The following is a 25,461-nucleotide window of genomic DNA, read 5'->3' as shown; positions in this document are numbered from 1 at the left end:
AACCTAACATCTGTTCTGCTTGTATGGTAGACATCACTGTACAAAATTATATTTTAAGGTCTTTTTGGAATTGCTGAGAATTACAACACACAAAGAATAAGGTGTTATGGCTCTTTGTCCTAGTGGAAAAAAAAAAAGAGCCAATGGCTGAAGTTAAAGCCAAGACAAATTCAAATGAAACTTAAAGCACATATTTTTAACAGTGAGGGTAATTCACCATTTGGATAATCTGCCAAGGGAAGGAGTGGTTCTCTATTTCTTGAAGCCTTCAGATCGAGACCGGATGCTTTTTGGAAGGTATGCTTAAGTTACATACATGTTACAAGACTCCAGATAGAGGTAAGTGTGTAATTTTATGGCCTATGTTATACAGGAGGCGAGAGCTGATGATTTAGTGATTGCTTCTGTCCTGAAAAATCTATGAAAAAATATGCTGTAACAGACTTACTATCTCTATCTTGTGAAGATATGTCTGCTCATTCACTTGCTGCACACCATAGCTCAGGTTCTCACCTAGTGACACGTGGCTGCTATTTTTGTGGAAATTATGATAATACCATTCTTCCTTCACTGTCTTTGCAACAGAAACCGATAACTATTTGCTTAGGGTCACTGAAGAAATGGAGATATATCTGTGAGCTTCACTGGGCTATGGATCCAGTCTTTAATTCAAATCAGGGATGAGGACAGAGCACAAATGTGTTAAAAATCCTGGCTGTAGAGTAAGCTACAGTTTTTGTCAAACAAAATAGCCATGTTAATTTAATCTCCTGTAAAAAAAAAAAAAAAAAGGAAATGAAATGCTTGCCATCTGGTGAAAATATGTTAAACTTCAAAGAAAGGATTAAAAATAATTAAATAAAACTTTAAAAAGTTACTTGACTTTTTTTAGGTTAGAAAATTATGCCACGTTTAATGTTATAAAACATAACTACACAATACTGTTGTAGCTCTTTAAAAAACTAAAGGAAGCTTCCTGACTAATTCAAGCTCTTTGGTCACAGCTTTTGCCTTTATCGTTTTATTTATTCTGTAAAAAAGCCTAATACAATCATGTTACTGGACTTTGCATGAGTGTGTATGTTTTCTTCACTGTACATTAACAACTGAAATTCACTCTTTAGGCAAAATCTATATGAACAAACAAGCCTAAACAGGTCAAGGTATGCAGAAGAGGAATAAATACATCTGCAAGCAGCTATGAGATTTTAAAATTGCACTCAGGCCCTGAGTCAGGAAAATATCCTTATTTAGGAAGGACACATACTTTTTAGCACAGTACTTTAAACATGTGCTTAATAGGAATAGGCTCAAGCTCATTCTTATGTGCTTTCCTGAAGCAGAAATCTCAACAGGCTATGGAAACTTGAGAACAAGAGCTAGAATTGTATCATATCCCTGCAACTGAAGTAAAAACTGGGTAATCCGCCCTGGCATAAATCATGGCTTTCTTCGTATACTTAGTGGGGGAGAGCACCAGTGTAGCTACATTGATGGCTGCTCATCACTTGATGGAAAAAGGACAACTTCCAAAAGTAGACAAGGCCTCAGCCATCTGTTCTCCTTCTGCTTCTGTGACCCTCATGCACAAAGCTGATGATACATTGGGGACTATGAACACCTACACAAATAAGCTCAGTGGCACACAAATGCATTTGCTCACACATAAAATACCTGTGTTTGTGCATAATGCCCAACTTCCTGCAAATAAAAGCTCTTTCCCAAACATTTGTTGGAACAAACTCAGTCACATGAATGTTTGTGGAAAGCTAATAAAAAGGTAGGCATATGGCTGAATAATTTTCCCCACTTTTACGCTTTTCTATTCACAAAGAGCAAACAAATATGGTACTCTCTTTATTGTATATTAAAATGTCAATAAAATGAGAAAGAGGAAAATGTTGTCTCTGTAAGTGAGAGAAAATTGTCTCTCCTCCAGAATAAGTGTCTGAACATAAAATAAACACTCCTCTATAGTAAGTAGGGGACACTTCTCCATCCAAAGGCCAGGTCACAGAACACAGACAATAGCATCTGTGGGAGATTTTCAAACAGATGTTGATAGAGGCTGGAAACCAGACTCACAATTTCTTCTCTGTAAACAACCATGGAGAACGTCCACTTCACCAGTGGTTCCCAGGCCTTTTAACAACACGACACACTTCAATGAGACAAAAAATTCCACAGCACACCCCACTTTTTCAGCTGAATCACTGCTCAGAGCTGTCACATTTACTTACATTTACTATGGTTACAATCTTCCTAGAGAGGTTTGCAACACAGCAGTGTATATAACAAGCTGAACAAGGATCAAATGCATTAATGTTCCAAATCCACCATAGGACACACCATTTTAGACAGCGAGCACAGGCACATTTTCAAACCCTGCTCAACTGTACACTAGGGCTGTATAAACAGGTAACCACTGACAGCAGGCTCCCCTCCCTGCCAGTTCGGTGGAGCGGGGATTTAGCATTTAAACTGCATTACAACTCCAGCGGGCTCCCACCGTCCCTCCACCCCCCCTTGCCACAGCAGGGTGTGGGGGTGGCAGCTCATTTAGACTAGGAAGCAGCATTTCAGCTGCCTCCTGGTGCAAACAGGGTCTGGTAGGATCAGGATTTCTCTTCACGGTGGCTCTGCAGTGGGGGGATGGGAGGAATTGATGATCCCAGCACCAACCTGGGACTCAGGCAGCCTTGCTGCTTGAGCCCCAGCTGGCACTGGGACATCAATTCTCTCCCAGCCCCTACCCCCCCACACCCTCCCGGGGCTCTGTAAAGAGCTGCAGTGAGGGGAAATTGGCAAAATTTCACTGCACACTTGGACAGTTCTCAGCACACTTCAGTGTGCTGCAGCCCACTGGTTGAACACCACTGTGCTACACTCCTCTGCTGTCATTTAAAAATAATACATGTAGACATATGTAGTGTTATGTATCCTGTGCTATGTACAAGGAGGCTGACAGATTTACTGGGGGTGGCGCCGCAATCCTTGAAGGGGCAAGGCAAAGGACAGCCCACCCTCAGGGCTACCCAGATCATACCATGCTCTTAGTGATGTCTAGACCATGCCACCCAGGCCCCTGGCAGGGATTTAAAGGGCCCAGGGCTCCAGCCACCACCACTGCCATACTACATCCCTAGTGTGCAGTTGAGCAGAGTTTGAAAATGCAGTAACAGCCAGGATCACTTTTGAATCACTGGGCCCCAAGGCAGTTGCGCCTCCCCAACAGATGTTCAACTAAGTAATTGTAACAGTCCCTTCTAGCCTTAACACGGGTCTTGTGGGAGATTTCCATTTTTATTCTGTCCAATGGCACTGGTCAGAAAAGCATCTGTTGTCTTCCTTGCTGACAGCATTCCATGCAAGCTGAGTGCTTGGGCACCTGCCCGGGAGAGATTCAGGTGCCACCCAGCTGATGAGTGGAGCGCCCTCAGCCACCCACAGTGAGCAGCCTGGGTTTCTACTGGTGGTGCACATTTGCACCTGCCTTGGTGCACATAAAATTTATTCCATCCATCAATTTAAAAAAAATTAGAGGAAACACTGTTTGCCAATTACTGCTAGTTATTACTTTGTGGTAGCACACGGAAGCCTCAATTAGGACAGTATTGTTCTAGGTGCCTTACTAAGATACGGTAAGTGATAGTCCTGTCTCAAAGAGTTGAATTCCTCATTTGGATTTGGAGATTAACCTTTCCATTTATAATCCTCTGCAACAATGAAAAGTGCAGTTACTTTCTTAGCTAGTAATTATACCATCATCATCTCAAATGCCAGGGCCTGTCCCTTTCTGAACTTTTATCATGTCATAGCTAGTATGTCTTTATCATCTTCCTCTTTATTTCCACCAGGTATGTCACTGGTTCCTCACGCACCTACTCCTCATCTTTCTTCCAGTATGTAGCAATTTAGCCCTGTTATTTAGTTTAGTTATTGGACCAGATGCTCAGCTTGTGTAAATCAATGTAACTGGCAGAATCTTCGGTACTGGAGTTAGGTACTGGAGTTAGGCCAACTTACTCCAGAAAGGAATCTGTCCTTTTAAAGCCAAATTAAGTTTTATTGAGTGTGTTTTGAGGTCTCTGGACAAAGATCACTATGGAAGTGCAAAATATTATATTTTAATATTTAAAAAGCAGCAGAAAGAGTGAAGAAAGCCCTTTAGGGAAGAGAGAAGAAAAAAGGGAGCTATGCATTTTTTTTTCCATCCGCATGCACCAAACAAAGAGATACACTGTTTTCTCCAGCAAAATGAAACGCCAAGTTCCATGAAGCTCAGTCACAATTCTGGCTTTTCTGAAGAGCTTTCCTAACATGTTTCTAAAACATATTCCTATGGGTGGTCTACCTACCACAGGATTTCCAGTGCTAGCAGGTTTGTTTATAAAAGTAAGTATAATAACAACAGTTGTGTACATATACATAGTTGATGTTTTTATTCTGAAGGAGAAAAAAAGGAATGATAATTGAATATTTCTGTTTTATAAAATCATATTTGTTTGTTATATTGAAGTAATAATATGAATAGCCAGGATGATTTCCTGTAGAAAAGTAAATAATAACTGATTCTGTTATTCTCTTGGAGTAAATGCAAATTCTGTTGTGTCTCACTCTGAACAATATAAAGCATAGTCATCCAAGGGCAACAGCACTGAGGGTGGAGGTTTTGTATACTATCGAAGAGAACACAACAGAAGTGTATGGGTGTTTTGGGAAGCCTGAGCTAGATAAGGATGTTTTGCTGTTACTGCCTAATGCTAAATAATTTCGCCACTAGTGGTCACATGCTGCACTAAATCAGCACGTTTAACTTGCATAGGTAGAAAATTAGCCTTGAAGCTTGGCTCATTGTTTACATAAATGAAAAAGAGCACAAAGCAGTTATGCTTGGACCTGATTGATATAAATGAGTGTACACATGGAGAATCAGGTCCTTAAATTTATTTATATTCAGCTTCTTCAGATCAAATTCATATTCATTTGCCGGTTCCCTGCATTCTTAGGGACTGAACCTCAGCATGAAAGATGCATGTTCAGTAAAGATGCATTTTGCTCAGTTGTGGTTTAAGATTATGCATTCATTTCTGTATAAAATGTAGACAACATGCTTTGGATATCTTCGGAAATGTGTATGGGAACTTTTCTTGCACAAAACCCCGAATGTGGATGTGAAGATGAAGTAATGGTAAAAGAAGGTTTGGTTTTTTTAAAGGAGAAATAGCTCTTCCCACCTTATTGACAATTTCCATGCCATCTCATGCAAAGGAAAATACAAGCTATTCAAAAAGAAAGCAATTATGAGATAGCTGTGGAGAAGAGCAGAGAGAGAGACTTAGAGGCCACTAACTCTGAATGTTTGACATAAACCAGGTCACCTAGATTAATGTTGCCACTGGGCTGTGTAACTCATGTTTTACACGATCAGCTTTTAATTTACAGAACCATCATAAAGAATTACAAACTGTCCTAAGGCTGTCTGTGCCAGGCTGATACTGCTGTATGATTTCCAACGTGATGCAAAGAGCTCTTAGAACAGCTGTTGGATCATATATCATCCATTTAAATTAACAGCATTAGTATATATTCATTAAGACATTCTTATTTACAGATCCACCTTTTGGAAACCTCAGAAAGAAATCCACCATTCTGCTGAAGAAACTACAGTATTTTAAAAACATCCTACAGCAATTCTGACCCAAATCAATGAACATTAAGGAGTGTTAGGTGTCTAAGTACTTTAGGATATGTCTACATTGCAATTAAACACACTTAGCTGGTCCTTGCCAGTTGGCTCAGGCTTATGGGGCTTGTGCTTCAAAGCTGTAGAATTGTTGTGTACGTGTCTGGGCTGGGTTGGGTCCTCTGGAGCTTCAGTTTTTTAACATCTGCGTTGGTTTAGAAGACAATCCCAGTTTGTACAAATCTTATTATTATAATGGAAGAGAAACACAAGTAACTGTAGGGATATGCCATGAACTGAGCCATCAAGTTTCATGTAGGAAATTGGAGTTTGAATCAATGGAAACTCTAGGCACCTGTGGAAATCAGACTGTGTATGCACTTACAGTAAGGAGTTTAATTTCAGCAGCAGCAGCAGTAACCATGGGCTCAGCGCCCGTTAGTGTCTGATGCCTCTCTCATTATTTCCTTCCATCTTTCCCTATCCAGTGCAGAGTGGCTTAGTTTCTGTAGACTAGCTCCACACCAATCTACTACATCATCTACCCATTCTCTGTGGAATCTGCATCTCCTATGTGAACCATCCATTATACTGAATACCAGGGTCTTGTTTTTTTCATTTGTCATTCATTCTTCAGATATGCCCAAATATCTATAACTTCTGTTGTATAACCTTCTGCAGTAGGTTCTCTTTCAGCTATATGTTCCTATATAATTCCTCATTGGTGACCTCCTGTATCCATCCTATTCTCTGGATCTTTCTATAACTCCTACTGAATGCTAATATCCTTCTCTTCAAATCTTCTATTATCACCCATGTCTCACATCCATACAACATGCTGCTGAATACACTCATTTTCAAGATGCTCAGCTTTGTTCCTAAGCTAATCACTTTGCTTTTCCAGATCTTATCCATTGCCTTCAAACTCACTTTTGTTTTTGCTTTTCTAGTCGCTATTTCCTTCTTACGGTCTAGATCATACTTTACATTGCTCCCCAGATACATGAGCTTCTCTACATTTTCTAGTTCAGTCCCATCTACACTGATCTCCCTTCCTGTTTCCTTATCTCTAAATACCATTGTTTTTGTTTTATCAATGTTCATAATCAGTTCCTACCACTTCCCTTCCTCATTTAGCATCTGCACCATTTTCACTAGCTTCTCCTCATCTTCCTCAATTATAACTATGTCATCTACAAACTTCAAGTTGTTAATTCTTACCCCATGTGCATATAACCCTTCTACCTCTTCTTTGATCTTGTCCATGACTCTCTCTAGATGCGTGATGAGGATACTCAGCAATATCTGATCTCCTGGTCTTGTACCTCTACTCACTCTAAACCAACTTCCCAACTCTTCTGCACATTCTCACTGCTGTCTCCACATTATCATTGATATCCTTCAACAACCATATCAGTCTGCTATCCACTCCGCGTGACTTCAGCACTGCCCCAGTTCTGATTTATACTGTCAAATGCCTTCTGAAGATTGATGAAACAACTGTAAATGTTCTTGTTCTTTCATTGAGCTTTCTCCACTCTCAGTCTTACTGCCAATATCTGCAGCACGGTACACCTCTCTTTCCTGAACCCTGCTTGATTGACTGCTATATGTTCTTCTATCTGCAATCTTAGTCTCTACATCAGTATCAGCAGCAGCACCTTGCCTAGATGACTTGTTAGGGCAATTGTTCTGTAGTTCTTCCACTCCAATGCACCTTCTTTCTCGTGTATTGTCACTAGCATGGATCTTTCCATTCCTTAGGTGCCTTCACTTCTTTCCATGCTACACTACATAGTGTATTTCCTGAATCTTATTTTCTTCACTATATTTAATCATGTCTCCCATGATCTTATCATTTCCAGGGCTCTTGTTCTTTAGTCATTTCACTGCTCCTTCTATTTCCTCCTTCGAAATATTGGTCTCACTCTCAATGCTCAGTGGAGATATCTCTTTCAATTCTTTAATCAGTCTCTCTGAGACACTCGGGTACAACTGTGCTTTGTATAAATAGGTGCAATATCGCATCCATTGCTGCACAGTCTTCTCCTTGTTCATGAGCACCTCTTTGTTCTCATCTTTGATCACCATCTGCTTTGGTTGCTACTTCCTATTAATAATCTTGATAATCTAATACATCTCCCTGGTCTTACATTTGCCATGATACCTCTCCATATCTTCACACTGCTCCTCTAACCTTTTTGCCTTATTCTTTTTGGCCACTTTCCTGAGCTTATTGTATTTCACCCTATATTGCCTTTCTGCCCTCTTGGAAACATCCCTTCTGATCTTCAGTGCTCTCTTCTCTTGGGCCAACTTCAATGTCTCCTGCATAATCCACTTCTTATTGATCTTCTCTTCTTCTGGAAGAGTCTGCTCAATTGCCTCTTCTATTGCCATGGCTATCCCTTTGACTCTCTTATCTAGGTCTTTCTCTGTGGCCGCGTTCCTAATCTTCTCTTCAAGAGCCACTCTGTATGCATTCCCTATTTCTTCCTCATCTATCCTCACCACATCCCTTCTTTTCTTAAACTGTGTCTTACACTTTCTCTTAAGTTTTATCTTGATGTTTGTGATCCCTAGACTGGTCCAAGTGTATATCCACTCCTTAGAAAGTTAAGCACTGCTGTACTGAGGTTACCCATCTTCTTATCAAAATTATATCTATCATGTTCTTGGACTTCCAGTCATTTGATCCCCATGCCTGCTTATTTCATTCCTTTTGTTGGAATCTTGTGTTGCAGATCACCATCTCATGCTCCATAGCAAACTCTAGTAGTTTCTCATCTCGTTCATTTCTTTCTCCATTTTCAAACCTTCCCATGACTCTCTCGCAACCTTTGTTATCTGTTCCAACCTTCGCATTCCAGTCTCCTGCAATGATCAACACATCTCTCTTTGGTATCTCCTCCAGCATCTTTGTCAAGTCTTTATAGAATAGCTCAGTCTCTTTCTCCATTCTGTCCAACATGGGTGCATACACCTGAATGACAGAGCTGTTGAACGGTTTTGCTTTGAATCTCACTACTATCATTATTGCACTCACCGGTTTGTATCCTAATAATGCTCCTCTAGCTCCTTTGCTAAGAAGGAATCTGACTTCTGCCCCATGCTTTGTTTCGTTCCCTGACTAAATGACTTTGTAACCTCACATCTCTCCCAATGCAGTCGAACTCATCTTTGCCAGTCCAAGTCTATCGCGTCAATATCTCTCTATCTCCTTCTGAAGAAGCTCTAATTTTCCAGTTGCCCACAGTGTTTGGACATTCCATGTTCCAGCTGATAGCATATGTGTTAGTTCTAATTTTCTTTCAATAGCCAACTTATTGACCCAACCCTGATTGCTTGGTTGGTGTCATGGACCTTGTTTATCCTGGCGACGTTCAAGCCAACATCTTTTATCATTTAGTCAGGTTTCATTCATATTGTTTCACGGTCAGTGTATTCTCACTCATCTGACCAACCCTCCTCCTCTGTCCAGGCTTGGGACTGGCATGGAACCCCCGGAGGCTTCATGGCAGAGTTTAATTTGGGACTCCCAAATGTGAACAATTTATCTAAACTTTTGCAAAGTAAAGAGAGTTTGGGGAAGAAATGAGCTAAATTTTCTCAGTCAAAGGCCACAAAGACATCCTAGAGGGGAACTGGAGGGCTGAAGCTAATTTGTACATAATGCAAATGATTACCATCACTCTCTCTTTCATAATAAAATGCAGCCTGAAGAGACCCTTAGTTCTAGCATACTTTGCTTTCAGCTTCACTCAAACAGTCTGGTTGCTCAGGTAAAGCTGAGTTTTGTTAGAACATCCAGCTCATATAGTCTTCCATATGTGAAAGCTGAAGCCAGGTTTCACTCAGACTAGTCCTGATTTCAGCTGTGAATTTTAAAGTAGAGTTTGAATACACTCTGTGTGGTTAAATGTATATAAACTTTGCTCAGAAGCAAATACGGAGATCTAGTACTGGTAAAATGAGGAGTAGCTGGCTAAGGTTATTCGCCTTGAGTGACAATCTCCATATCCTCTAATGCAATCAAATGCCTAACCAGTTCAAACAGAAAGCAACTATTGGAGATCTGCAAGACAGGGAGAGGCCTACGGGCCCCTCATTCCAAGACTGTTAGATATAAACCAGGGCACTTGTTTGATGTTGCCGCCAAACTGCCTAGCCCACATGTTTTACACTCTGGAGCTTTTATTTACAGAGGCTTCATAAAGCAGTACAATCTGTCCCAAGGCTGGCTATACCAAAGCAATACTGCTGCATGATTTCCAGAAAGAAATAGCTATACTCCTTCAAAAAAATAAATAAAAAAGCAGTTATACAACATGACCTAGTTCTTTTTAAAGTGGTTTTGAGGAAAATACATTTTCTTCACAGTGTTTGGGGTTGTTTTTATTTTATTCTGAACCAGCCAGACCAGATTTCCCTTTGATTTAGTCACCTGTAATTTTTACAGACCCATTTTTTCTGGCTAATAGAGCTTAGATATGAGATCTTGGTAAATTGCAATAAGCAGGAGCTGCATATAGCCAGGGTTCCAACCCTGTGATAGTGGGGATGTCATTTTATTACACAGGTTGTTCTTTGAACAACCCCACTCCTCTCACATTTTCCATCAGACAGATCACCTCCTGCCATTAGCCCAGTGGCAATTCTATAAATTGTTTATGTTGGGACATAACATTAGGAAAGCATTTTTTGTATCATAAACTATGGTCTGAAGAAGTGGGTCTGTCCCACGAAAGCTCACCTAATAAATTATTTTACTAGTCTTTAAAGTGCTACTTGACTGCTTTTTGTTTTGATACCTTCTAATAGGCGGTAGGGGGAATATCTCTGGATCGCCAGCAGGTATTCTGCAGGTCACCAATGATCCTATGACCATAGTCTATTAACCATTGGCTTATCATATCTGAATATATGCAGAATTACTTGAAAAAAATTATTGTGCGAGGAAAAAACACTACCAACCTATTGCTCCTGAGCAATGCAGTTTTATGACACTTTGTGCACCTGCCCAGGGTGACCTCTTAATTTCTTTGGTAATAAGTTGCTGCTCAGTGAGCTGAGTCTGCTCTGACCAGCTCTGCTTTGCATCCTCAGAGGAAAGGTAACCTCCACAACTTATAAATAACTTGCTGCCTACTATAAAATTTTTGAATAGAGTTCTTGCTGAGCGTGTTCATGCAATTAAAAACACCCCCTGATCTTCACATTTCCGCTGTCTTTCCACCTTTTGTTTGGCACATTCCCTTGTTGTTTCTTCTCTTAAATTAGATTTTGAAAATAGCAACGCATCTAAGGGGCGGGGAGGAGCATTTTATCTGTGGTCCATCTGACATCTAACCTGAGCCCTATGGATCTAAACCACAAGCATCTATTTTTTTGAGCTAAAGGGCAGTTACATCAGCGCAATGGCAGTAGTAGACTCATAAGCCTTTGAAAGTGGCCTAGATGTAATAGCAGGAGAGAAAACCAAACTATGATAATATGAGTCACATGGACTCTTTGGAGGCAGGGGCCATCTTCTTTGAGCACAGTGCTCAACAGAATAGGGTCCCCGTGTTGACTGGAGCCTATGACTGCTAAGACACTACAAATCAGAGTGTGGCAGCTGAGTTTTGGACCGTAAGAACCATTTCATTATAGCAGGTAGTTTTGATGTTCCTCCAACAGAGCAGGGACAGATGGATGGCGGTGTATTCCTATCCACAGACAACATTGTGGAGCAGTTCATCGCCAGCCACTTTCCCAGAATAGCTAGAAATACATATTGTTTAATTATACCTCCTATTTTTTTACACAATTCTTAGCAGGCTATTTATGCGTACTATTTCCAATAAAGCCAGATTTATTTCTAATAAAGCCAGGTATATGAGCAAAATTAGCAAAACAACCCTATCCCAGGAGGCTGTCTTGGTTACGACAATCTTGCTGCCTACTGAGATGAATGAGGGCCACTTAATATGGCACACACACTAGCCTACATTGACCGTCACTGGTATAATATCTCCTGAGACAGCTCCTAAGCTCCTGAGCTGCTGCTAACTGGTCACTGGTACAGTGAGGGTGCAGCTTTATTTATATGGAAAGAGAAAGGCATTATTACACTTGAGCTATCCTCAGTTTGGTTGCTGTCAGACATCTGATTTGCACCCCGACCTGGGGCCTCTCGGCTCCTCAGCTGTACTGGACGTGCCTCAAACACAGCAAGCCCATTGTCTCCCCTGTCTCAGGGTGGAACTGTTCTCTGACGCTACCTATCATAGGAGTCTAACTCGGGATGTTAACGTTTCACTCGTTAACCAGTAAACCTTATCCTAAATGGATAGGGATTACCAGTTACAGTTAACTGATGGGGGGCTGGAGAAGCCCCCCACTTGCCACAGACAGGGGGCTGCTCCAGCCTCATGTGGCCTGGTGTGGCCAGGGAATGCTCCAGCATAGAGCTTGTCTACTAAGTCTGGCTCAAGAGCCCTTCAGGAAGGGACACTCCAGCCTGCCTGGAGCAGCCCACAGCTGCCCCTTTCATCAGTTAATAGGTTAAACTTAACATTGCACCTGTTAACTAATTAAATGGGATTTTATATCCCTGGGTCTAATTTAGATTGCAGAAGTCTTTTGGACGGTCATCTTTGCAAAGCACAATGCACCGTCTGAAATTACAATAATAAAGGCTATAGGAGTGGTCTGCTGATTTTGTAATGATTAGAGTGAGGCTGGAAGTGGTAATGTGTAATAAAAAATAACTCCAATCAGGATGAAAAGTTAAAATCTGGAATATATTGGCAAAACTGTGCAAACCAGAATTTTGTTGCCTCTTTTAGGTCAGTCATTTTTTTCCATTTAGCTAACTTGGAAAGGTTTTGTTTCTATTTTGACTTTTTTTCTTTTGTAACTATTTTTCTCATTTAATTAGTCAAAAATTTTAAAGGTTCTTTTGTACTGGAAAACCGGAATTTTTAATTTTGAAATTGCCAAAATGAAGCATTCTCAATTATAAAACATTTTTTTGCAACGTTCTTTTGAGTCAGGAAATTCCTTAAACTCAATGGCTACTTCATGAACATGTCAGTTTGGGCAAAAGGGGACATCTTTTTATTAAGAAAAAAAAAAAGAAGAAGAAGAAGAAGAAGAAAAAAAAAAACCTGAGCAGCTTTAGCACTGATTACATGCAAGTGACCCTGAATGGAACCGCAGTAACAGTATTTGTAAGTAGTTTACTATTATCCTTTGGAAACAGGAATTGTAATGGCCCATACTTGATCCCACTTGAGAGGAAAAGATTAAAATGGTGACTTTCAGTAGCTAAAGTAAGGAAACAAGAATATGCAAGTGCAACCAATTATATTTCAACTCAAACCAGTACCTAGGCAAGGCTGCAACTCCATTGTCAACAGGGGTGTTATCATAAAAGACCTTTGAACACACTGGGACCATTAAAGAGATATCTTGCATGTGCAATTACTCAACACATCTTTAAAACTGCAAACACTTGTTAACATGTGGTGAAAATTAGACCTGTGAGCGATTGGGAAAAAAACATCCCACCTGGCACGCATGCTCACTTATGTTTTATTTTTATAGGTGCTTTCAGAGCCTCATGGTCCAATGAAAGCAGAACCAAAGTCAATGGAGGAAAATTTGAAAGGGGAAAATGACTACGCAGAGAACTGTGCTATTTTTTTCCTAAACTCCACAAGTTTTCCCTTCTCCCAGACTGGCCTCCCCTCATAAAAAAGCAAATAAATGCATCTCTAAGTCTAACTATATAAATATTGACAGGTCCTGGCTTCTTTCTCTGCCTGTGTTTGACAGACAAATGGCAGGGAGTTTGCAAGCTTTTCCAAACAATCCCACTGGGCTCTTTCTGTCAGCCTTCAGGTAGGTCCAAGCAGCTCTAGTACAAACAAGGTACATTCCAATACCTCGTAAGCATTCTATGGTTATAACTTATAGGGGGACAACATTTGCACAAGTCAATCATATACAGATGAGACAAGCAGCAATAGTATCTATAGTTTTGCAAGCTATGGTGTGATTTTTCACTTGACTAGAAAATAAACATCAATCTCTGACTCCCAGATTCAGAGAAGCTGTTTTCAGTGTTGACAGATGACAGAACAAGATGCAATGGTCTGACGTTGCAGTGGGGGAAGTTTAAGTTGGATATTAGAAAAAAGTATTTCACCAGGAGAGTGGTGAAGCACTGGAATAGGTTACCGAGAGAGTCTGCAAAATCGCCTTCCCTCATGGTTTTTAAGTCCCAGCTTGACGAAGCCCTGGCTGGGATGATTTAGTTGGGATTGGTCCTGCTTTGTGCAGGTGGTTGGACTTGATGACCTTCTGAGGACCTCCTTGATGACCTCTTGACCCTGTCCATCTTTCTTGCACCATGCAAGCAGGTCCTGATTTGAAATTATTCTTGGCCAAAAAAATAAGGAGGATCCTCCAAAGGCTTCTGGTGTGAAAGGTCAACAATTTAGCAAGGTCATAATCTGTCATCGACCAGTATTCTGTTCCATATAATAATGTTGATAAGACATAGCTCTGATAAAACTTCATTTTGGTGCGGATGCTGCACTGTGATGACTTTATGCAGAATTCAGACTTACGAAGATATTTCTGGCTTTACTGAGTCTGATCTGAATATCGCTTCTGATGCCTCTATCTTGTCTGATGGTGCTACCCAAGTACATAAAGCTCTCTGTGGCAGGTAGGTCATGGCTATCAAACTTGAATAATGCTGGTGCCTCAATGTTTAGGGTCACGTTTTCCAAAGGTGCAGAGTCAATTTGTCTTCTCTTGCACATGACAATGCATATGGCAGAGCAACACAAGGGCTGTTTGATTTTCTCTGTTAGACCAGGTTTAATCCTACCGTGGACTGTATCTTGGAACAAACTGCATAATTTCACATGATGGTGCAAGAGGAAAATTTCTTATTTTACAGAAAATATATCATTTCTCCTGCAAAAATCTCCCACGTTTGCCAAAAGCAAAACCATACAATGATGTAGGTGAGGGTTTCCTCCCAGTGCTGTTCAATATATCAGCCATGGCCTAAAACAAAGGATTCATTTCTAATGTTAGTGGTCTGAGTGTTTTCTTTACTGAGGGTTAGTTAGCTGTAGAAACATCAGCTGTGGGGATGGACAAATAATTCCATATTTCGAAACACTCAGAATACTGGGTGAACTTTTCATCATCTCCCTGTGTATAAATAATCTGACATATTTATTAGTGCATAAATTTTAGCTGGAATTGATAATACATACAAAGGGACACTGAAAGAACCATTTTAAACTTTTTATAACTGTGAGAACCTTAAATGAAATGAACCTTAGCTGAGCTGAAGACAGGTATTTTAGAGCCAAAAAACATAGGAAGTGTTGACAGTTTAGAGAAGGAAGTTGGAGTCAATTCTCATTTGTTCTAATAACTTTTGAGTCTATCTGGAATCTTATTAATATTACCGCAACATTTTTCCCAGGGGTCTTATTACAATTTGGAGAGTAGCATCAGCCTGTTTCATCAGTCCTATTCTTTTAGTTTTTATTGTGCTGACAAAATGTTTCTGGTCATATATCAGCCTGAACTCAAGTATATATCTTAAAACAAAGCTGGAATAATGTTTGCAACAAGTATAAATATTTGCTATGTCATGTTAAAGAACTGGAAAACACTGTCCGGGTATGTTGCATTTTGTCTAGGGGTTTGTCTACGCTTGCTGTTGGTGGTCAGTTTTCCAATGTTCAATTTAGTGGGTCTAGTATGGACCCACTAAATCAAATGCTGAGGGAACCCCTGTCAAACCAAGTACTGCTGGCAGCCACGTGCTGTGGGGATGGAGGAGAAATTCCACCTAAGGTAGGGCAACTTTCTCTACACTATTCTCATAGCTGGAGTTGCATATCTTAAGTCGACTTTCTCCTCTAGTGTAGACAAGCCCTTAAGCAGCATGGACAGAGACTCTAACAGTCTATAATAGTAACTATCTTGGAACAACTTGATTTGTAGCAATCAAACTCACAGTCATGCAGCAAAATGGCTTGGCTTTCTACCACTCTTATGCCAAATACCTCCATCTCCTGTTCTGTCTATGCGTACTAATTAATAAATAATAAATGATTAACACTTTATTCTTTAGATGTGTGATATTGAAGCTTGTCAGTAAAATTCCTTTTCCTACAACCACAAACTTGGTATGAATGCATAAACATAATATTAGAGTGGTTGTGCAGTTTATACTGGGCTCCTAAGAATTATCAAGTCCCATATATAGGTGCTTTATTTAGTAACTTCCCATATAATTAAGAGCTCAGTACTCTGTTACCTAACGCTGCCATGGATATTTCAATAGTGGTGACATACGTGAGGCATCATGTTACTGCCCCTGAGACTTGTTTGTAATACCAATTTACCAAATGATGTGGCAATTACATTAAGTTCAGTCACATACAAAATCTGCTTTTGAACATGTATATATTGCTACCATCTGTTGTTAGTGTTGAGAAAATTACATTGATACTAGTTTAAAAGTCAATGTTCACAGCTTTCTAAGATTTAAAAAAAAAAAGAATAATACCCCTTTCAAAAAGACTGTGAACCGGGAAGGGCCACTGCATGTTAGGTTCATTCAGTAGCGCAAGGTAGAGGTATAAGAAGATCGCAAGAAGGTCAGATTGTGCAGTGACAGGAAAAGGTCCCATATCTAATAATTAATGTTTTTTCCCTCTGATATACACTTTGAAGATTGCAGGTTAAAACCAGAAATCAATGCACAGACTGAAAAAATGGTACAGATACTCTAAATGCATCTCTATAAAACTAGTTGTATAATTTTCATTCAAGGGATGCCATTTTAAATGAATACAAAAAGAAAAAACTCCCACTCACAATAAGGGCAGATGACTTTGCAGGAATCATTGAGAAAATTTACATTTCTATACCAGAAAATGCGATACATTTCAGAAGCTTTAATTCCAATCAGTGCAGTTCCTGGCACTGATTTTCAAACTTAATATGGTTATTGAATGATCATGGCCAATTTTCTCTTGTGGAATGCAGCAAGGGGGGGTCTAATGCTTCATATAAATGATTTGATTCATTTGTTATAAGCATGAGTTCTAGGACTGTTTTGTTTTAAAGGTTCCTGATTAGCATTAACTGAGCAATTCACTATCCAAACGGAAGAATCATATTTTCAAAAGACAGCATGTGAAATACATACTGACAAACTTTTACTCCAGAGATATACACAGAGAGTACTGGATAGCTTCATTTTTGCAAAGATGTTTTGAAGAGCTTCAAAACTTCTCCCTCTTGGACCCAGTAACATGGATTATGCAATTCAAGGGGTCAATAGGAGGCTGCATATTAAACATCTGGTACTTTTTCTGTAGTTCCCGTTATTTCTCTTGCTTTGCTTTTTCCATATTGTCCTTTGTAAGCTATGCCTTTTTAATGGATATTAGTTTATGAGGTCAGATTAGTTCCTGGTATAATACTTTTCAAGTTTTCCTTCCAACTATGGCAGTTAAATCCTGGACCACTGCACCATTTCTGAATATATAAGCGTGGCACGGCCTTCTCAGTACCACCCAGTACACAGATTACCAGCTCCACTGCCACTAATGCAGATTTCCGCTTGCAATAGAAAGCACAGTCCCTGCAGTTCCATGGGGGTAGGGAAGAAATGAACAATGGTGCTCGCTCATTGTGCCACTGGCTCTTTCCTAGTGATTCCCCCAAAACTCATCTCCACTTTGCTGTGGAGAAAAATGCAGCATGACATGCAAAGAAATTCTATCTGCATGACCTTTAGCTGGCACAGTCTTCTTACTGCTACACTGTATGACTTCTGTCAAATAGTGTTACAATGGTATAAATACTACCTAATGTTCATAAACTCCAGCTATGCGTTAAGCACAGTGGAGACCCCCCAGTGGTCCAGGAGTACCACATAGTTGTGGGATTATTATTTCTCTAATAGCAGCAATTGCCTATGTGTGACACATTCCCTTGGTACACAGTGGGCCAAACCTTACTCTGTTATACTTGCATACTGCATTGCTCCACCTCTAGTCCTGTCATTTGCCATTTTTAAAGCCCTTTAAAATATTTAACGTGGTTTTAAAATTACATTTTTACCAAATTGATGTGAGTATCCCTCAGTTATTTAACTCCATCAACCACCAGCACAATAAGCAACACTTCCAGCCACCCTGGCACTCAGCATTACATCTAAGTTACCATTTTTTGCCTCTGTTCTGCTTCTCCTCATTTGAACAATCCTTCTTTGGCCAGCAAAATGACTACCTGCCACCCTAAATCACAACACTGGAATGGCACAGCTCCCACTACTGAATCATGTGCCAGGCAGGACTTAACAGCAACATCACATTGTTAGGATAGTAAGTCAATATGTAAAATATGAGGTCAGGAGAGTGAGAGGGAGACAGAGAGGAAGAAAAATGATTGCTTTATAAATTCAGAATGTAAAATTAAAGAGCATTAAATCAAACAGCAAGCATCCAAATACACTTTTGAAGTGAGTCTGTGCTTACGAAAGCTCATGCTCGAAACTTTTCTGTTAGTCTATAAAGTGCCACAGGACCCTTTGTTGCTGTCATCCAAATACAGTTATGTCTTTTATATCCATCATTCTGTCATCCGGAACCCTCCAATAACTGGCATTTTAACCATAAGTACATTTTAGTTATGTTTTCCATAAGTACAGTATAGTGAAAGTAAATACAAATAAATACAGTAAATACAGTATAAGTTTACAGTTTACAGAAATGCTGTCGTTCGTACATAAAGTACCCTGCATCCATTTTGGTTTGTTTCTTAATATCTAATCTTGTTTTTCTTTAGTGTTATGAATTGCTAGGTATAACTCTCTATTATCCAGAATATTTGAATATTCGGTAATCTCCCAGTCCCGGGAGACAGATATGAAGAGTTTACTGTATGAGATGGAGCTGTTTTGCACAGCAGACAAAAGAAAAATACAACACTAAAATGAAATTCAAAGTTATAGTTAAAATTCCACACTTAATTTAATGCCACTTTCTTTTTTAAAGGACACTCTGCAACTTAACTGACAGCCAAAATGTAGGTTGTACGATGGGAGTGGGAATGAAATGATTTACGAAATATGCATAAAGTGAAATGGTTTCACCTGGAGGAAGGATTTCACTACAAAGAAAAGAGAGGAAAACTGTAAATTTAAACATTTCTGATCTCAGCACTATACAAACACAGAGCAAAGTACAATTACTATGCCAGACTGCTTATGAGACAAGTAAAAGAGGAGACAACAGAAGGATGCAGACAGGCAGGAAGGTACAAGTAAACATTGAGATAATACTGGTCAACATGATAATCAATGTATCAGTGTAACCGTGGCCTAAACATTGGTGAGTCTTTGTTGGACTTACAGCAAATGAGCATTTTAAGGGTGGTCCAAAGGAGGGTAAATAGGAGTTTGGAGCGTGGTGTCATCACAACAGTACATGAAAACCCAGAAGTGAATCTGACTTGCAACCAAAATGAAAGCGTCTTCAGTTGTCCAAGACAAGGGTAACACTAAATGCGAAAAATTCTGTGACTCATCCAAAACAATACAGGTTAATACCAGCCCTCCTTCCATCAATACGCTGATTGCTATGGTAATGAAGAGGCACCTGCGATGCTAATGGAGAGTCTCATAGGCTGGCGCCTCTCACGTTTTATTAGTAACAGTTGTCTCCTGAATCACCTTCTCTCTCTGTTTGCACTTGTGTGGATCCCCTCTCTCCCCATTCACTATCCCATAACGTCTCTTTGGCATCATAAATACAATAAATGGACATCTCTAGAAGCAGATGAAAATTAACTGTGCCTGGCCACACTACCTGCAAGTATCAACAAGTGCTCCATGACCTACATGTTGGGAAGTGATGCCCTAGGACTTTGGATAGGGGCTGAATTACCATGTGCCTACTGTCAGCAACCTCCAGTGATGTTAACCCTGCAGTACTGGTGTCTTTGCTCTTTCATCTCAAAAATATTTCAGAGGATGAGACAAACAGCTGCTCCCCCTAAATGATTTTCATCTATAGAGTTACACAAGGCTTTGTCCTATTGCCCAGTATGTGTAACATTAGGATAGATCCTTCAATCTAGGATTCTCAAACTTCATTGCTCTGCATCCCCTTTCTGAGAACAACAATTACTACACAACCCAAGGTTGGAATACCAAAGCCAAAGCCCAAAGCATTTGAACCCAAGCAGCAACCTGTAACCTGTACCCTGCCACTTACGGCTGAAGCCTCAGGCTTCAGATCTGGCTTGGTGTGGTGGGGTTCAGGCTTCAGTGTTAGGCCCCAGCAAGTCTACACCCACCCTGACATCTCTATTACAATGTGGTTATAACGCACTTTGGGGTCAGGGCACACATTTTGTGAACCATTGCCTTAGATGTTATGCACTCCGACTGTAACCCATACACCTTCTGGCTTTCACTGCCCTGTACAGTGGTGCCTAGTCCACTTACAGAGAAAGAATGAGCACAGCTCCTGCTGCTGAATTGTGTGCAAGACTTTTAGCTCAAACTGTAGCGGCTCCTACACTAAGCTGCAGAGGTTCCAGGTTCAGTTCTGCCTGTTGGTGGTTACACAACACCGCCAAGAGGCTATTTAATCTCAGACCTGCTCCTTCTTATGAAGCACAGTATGCACTTTAACTTTGTTCTAATCCACCTAGCTAGTGGGATGCTGCTAGGTATAATCAAGAAAAGTTAGTACAGAGTTCCACTCCTAACTTAGTGAGTTCTTGCTTTATCCAGGGTCTGATCCTGTAGCTTCTACACATACAGATCTTCCATTGTATCTCTAGTCCAGAAAGTGGACTTCTGAAATATGGACATATATGTATCTCATAGAACTAGAAGGCACTTCGAGAGGTCATCAACTTTGTTATCTTACTGTAACAATATGCAAAACAAGAGGCCCACATCTACCCAACCATGGGTGGCTATACAAGGTGGACCAAGAAGGCAGAATGACACTGTGGCTCCCATAGACTCTACTGGGATGATGTGCTTTCACATGGTCTTCTGTTAAGAATCGGAGTTTAATGCTACAACTCACTCCCAAATGTGTCATGAAGGGGTACAACAACTGCTGTGATACATCCTCCTTTGGGAAAGTTAGGTCTATTATGTACCTTATGTCTTAAACTCTATCAACTAAAATTTCTTGCCTACCTCCTGCACTAAGAGAAATACGGAAAGAAAAATAAATATTATATTTCCTTCCAACCCCTATTATGATTGTTATACTTAGTTAAAACTAGAGTCTCGCACATTTACTGATGCTAGATAGCACTTTAAAAGTAAACTTCACTTAAATCTGTAGAGCTCTTTGTGGATCAAGGTATTGTACAACATGAATAAAGGTGATTACATGGCAAGAAATCACACGGATCTAACAAGAGCGTGCAGGTTCACTGTCTCATTAATTTACTGCCTAGAAGGAATAAGCGCCCCTTTGTATTGTCTTACCAGTGCAGATAATGCTAACTAATGAAAAGAGAAACTGCTTGCTGAAGAAAAATTAAATACAGGAATCCCTTGAGGTGTGCAGGATAATGTGGAATGCAACCCTCGCGCACCTTGAATTTCATGTAAGTCAGGGAGGGCTTGGGGAATGGGAGGGAGCAGGAGATTAAGCTTGGGTGGGTCAGGGCTGCAGGGGTGATGGGAGGATGCTGTTGAGCCAGGGGGTGCAGGGGGTTGGACTCAGGCAGCAGGGGATTGGGGTGGGGGTGGAGCCCAGCCAGGGGGTTGGAGATGGGGTCACAGGGGTGGTGGGCAGGGGCTAGGAGCTGGAGCTCTGCACATGCATGCACGGGAGGTTGGGAACCCTGGGCACAGGTTGAAGCCGGAGCCCCGTGTGCTGGGGTGGTGTGAGCTGGGGCTGCAGGGGGTTGAAGGGAGAGTTGAATGGGGTGAACTCGGATGTGGGGGTTAGCTGGGGGTGTAGTGCCTCATGCACCTGCAATAGCTGACAGATGGACCCCCACATGTGCTGGGGGCAGTGAGCTGGGGACGGTGGAGGGGTTGAGCAGAGTGGAGGAGGGATTGAATGGGAGTTAACTGGATCAGGGGAAGTTTGAGCTGGTGAGGGGCGGGGCAGGTGGTTAGAGCCCCTTCACACGCTGGCAGTGGCTGACAGCAGGAGCTCCACATGTGGGGTGGTGAGATTGAACTGGGCGGGGGAGAGGATTGCATAGGGGTGCACCAGTGCAGGGTGCTTGAGTGCAGGGAGGGTGGGAGCCTCACGCATGCTGAGCAGGGTGGGAGGAGAGCTGGGGCTGCACAAGGGTTGGTGTGTGGGTCTGGGTCTGCGGAGGGAAGGGCCAGGTGTGGGGCTTGGGGCCCAGGTGTGTGGGGGGTTAGGAAATGGGGGTTGGAGCTGGGTCTGTGGGGGCTTGGAGGGGAGCCACAGGCATGCGTCAGGAGACCCCAATGGGGGGAAGTGAGCCGGAGCAAGCGCAGGGGTGAGCTGGGGCCACGGGGGCAGGGGAGTTGAGCCAGCGGGGCGTTTAATGGGGGTGAATCAGCGTGGCTGTCAAGCAGCACTGCTCTGGGAAGCAGGGGGACGGCGGGGTTTAGCCCTCCTGGCAGTGGCTAGGTGGGCTAAAAGCCTTCCCCCTACCTCCGGTGCCGAGCGCTGCTCTGGAAAGGCAGTGGGAAGGGGCTCTTAGCCTGCCTAGCTGCCCACAACTGCAGGAAGCTAGGCAGGCTGAGAGCCCAGCAGCTTCATGTTGAATTAAACACACTTTAAAGTGAGTTTCATGCAGCATGGAGCCATATACAGCAAGGTTTTACTGTACGAATCAGGATCAGCTGCATAAGAGCCAGGTCGCATACTCTGGATTCACACACTCTGAGACCTTATGGTATTTCATGCCCCCTCCCCCAATGACTATAGAAAGAGGAATCAAATAAAATAACAGAGCTCTAAATTGTCTCCAGACTTTTCTCTGTAGCCCCAGGATTCAGAAAATCCTTATAACACTGCCTAAGATCATTCCAAAATGCTGCTGATGGTGAGCTGCAGATGTTACCAAAGAAGTAACCCTGTTTCAAACACTGACCTGTTAGGTGGCACTGTTAAGTTATGCTAACAATAAAGGGAAAGCCAAGTAATCAGACAATACAGATCTCAAAAGTACAAAGCATTGCTGGAAAAGAAATGACAGACTCTCTTCAGCGTGTAATGCTCCTCTACTGCCAGAATCGCATACACAGGTTTTTCCTTCCTTGCCCCAGCCATCACAGGTGGTGATACATGATCTTCGCAGAGTAGCATAGACAGGATTAAAAATCAGGATGAAAAGGGAACGTCTGCCTCTACACAGGCGATGTGCAAAGGAAAAATTAACAAGAAAGGCCAAATACTGAACTTGACTCAACGCAAGAACGCTCCAGCCTTTCCAAACCCAACTGTTGCATAAACACCTTCTGTAACTTCCAAGTCCTCCTCTGGAGTGACTGTGCAGTGCATATGCCACTACCTAACCATTCCTTTTCCTAAGAGGGGAGTCTGCGAGTTCAGGTATAACCTCTGCATTGCATTCTTGGCTAAGGGATGCGGTTTGGGAGGGCAGTGCATTTCCGCCTGGCGGAGTGACAGCTAGGCAGACTGAATGGGACTCCCAACCCTGGTGAGGAAAGCTGCACAACAGCAAATCACATAACCACTCTGTGCCTCAGTTTCTGTAACTTCAAAAGCAGCGGTGTGGACTTAAACTTTTTTTTCAATAATGCTTGGAAGCACTTATCCTTGGGGAGAAGGCACTACATGAGTTAAAAGTCGATTGTTCAGGCTTAGTGACCGAATCTTTTCCACTCAGAGGGAGTTTTTTTACAATACTAATTACTTCAGTTTGTGCTTTCCCTCCCAACATTGTGTCTAATTCAATTTCTCATTTTTCATGAGGCTGTTTTTCTGTCTGTCTGGCTATAGAGGGCAGCATTGATGAGCCATCCAAATACAAATCATCTGGAAAAAGATGTAGAAAAATGATATAGTTATAAAACTAACACAGTGTCTTTTCTTGTGATGGCAAACTGAAAATATGACAAAGGGAAAGAGAAATTCATTAGCACAGCACCACTCACATGGGGTGACACCTCAAGTGCCGATGGAGGGTTACATTTTTTCCAAAGGAAATTTCTATGTATACCTTTTTCTAAGAAAATGAACTTTTCATTCCTGCTTCAGAGTTTAAACCATTTCTGTCTCATTTTAGTGAAGAAATGGGGAGTTAGCAATTAGGTTTCATTTTTAGTTATGGAAAGGCTTCAGAATGAAAGAATATATGATGTGTCCTGAGGCTGCCTGCATATTTTACTATCATGTTACCTCTAATTTAGCCAATGAAATGCAGGAAGGGAACTCTTGCATATAACTACATGAAAAGTCTATATTGGTGTATCATTCATTTGGCTCTGCTCCTCCGAACAAGAAGTGCTTTTCATTCAGGTGTGTTTATGATGAGTAAACTTGACCAGATGTTAAGTCTTCTTTGTATTTTACATTGTTTTATAGCTCAGTTTAGTCAACTGGAAAAAAAAGGCGACTCGTTTTTTTTCTCTCGTATATATATCTTTTCTCTGTGGTTACAGACCAACTAAAAGCTAAAATCCCCTTAGGAATATGGTACTGTATAAAATATATATAATGTAAAGCAATGGAGTTATATAGAATTAGAGACAGAACTGGGGAGAGTAAAAAAACTGATTTATAGGATGGATTGTACATATTATGAAAACACAGGTCCAGTGGTTTCATACATAATAGCAAAGTGCCTTCCTTCTCCTGTGCCCAAGAGAGCTTATAGCTATATTTGAAAACATATTTCTATCTTGGTGGCAAGAGGACTGCTCTAGAAAGGAGAATACAGCACCACCTTTTCGGTTTCATTAAGTTAAACACCTTCATAAGATTATCACAATTCATGTTTATCTTTCCATGAAAGGTCTTTAACTATTCTGTCTTATGTAGAGGAGATCTGCCTGGAGAACGCTAATTCTTTAAGGAGCAGCATCAAATATCCTTTCCCATTTCAAATCCTCTGAGGTCAGGATATATAAAGAGCTATAATTAATGTATCAAATAACAATTGGCAAAAAGCAAAAATGACCGTGTATTTTAAGATCCGATCCAGACAGCTAAAGAACCAAATAGAAGATATATTGCACTATGTCTTACGTCAATTGCCAGATGGTCGGGCATCATAACATTGTGTGCACGGACACTGTTGACATTCAAAGTGTGTGGTCTGTCACAAGACGGCAGTGCTATTGTCTAGAAAGTATGATGTGTTACTACCTGGCTTAGAATCCCACAGGGATTCTAGACACCCAGGCAAGAAAGTTCAGTTTGGATTTATAGAATGGTAATTTTGAACATATATCTCAGACCTCAGAGAGGCTGGTAAACAGTGGATAGCAATGTGGACATACATGGCTAGAATATTCCCCTTATTAAATTAGATATCTAGATTTATTCCAAGAAGGAGTTGTCAAGGAATACTTAGAAATAAAACTCTAGAGACCTGTCACAGGGACCTCTACTCCCAGCTAGGTGGCCCCTCCTCTTGGGGTACTCCCACAGTCTTCCACGTTGAGCCTGATAGTTCTTAAATGCACTACCCTGGCTGAGCCATGGCTGCAGTAGCTAAAACAGACAATCTTCAAATTCACTGCCCAGATT

The 25,461-nt window shown here is 41.2% G+C and overlaps 1 long non-coding RNA gene across 2 annotated transcripts in view; it reads left to right on the top strand.

The window, feature by feature from the left end:
• The first annotated feature begins 291 nt into the window (after positions 1–291).
• The window catches only part of LOC142015861 (uncharacterized), a 39,164-nt gene continuing 13,994 nt past the window's right edge, over positions 292–25,461 (top strand). For both annotated transcript variants that reach the window (XR_012646235.1, XR_012646234.1), the window contains exon 1: positions 292–339. This is a non-coding gene — a long non-coding RNA (uncharacterized LOC142015861). The remainder of the gene's footprint in view (positions 340–25,461) is intronic.

This window comes from Carettochelys insculpta, chromosome 7 (genome assembly GCF_033958435.1).
Source record: "Carettochelys insculpta isolate YL-2023 chromosome 7, ASM3395843v1, whole genome shotgun sequence".
Taxonomy (NCBI): Eukaryota; Metazoa; Chordata; order Testudines; family Carettochelyidae; genus Carettochelys; species Carettochelys insculpta.
This window is presented reverse-complemented; position numbering and strand designations above follow the sequence as displayed.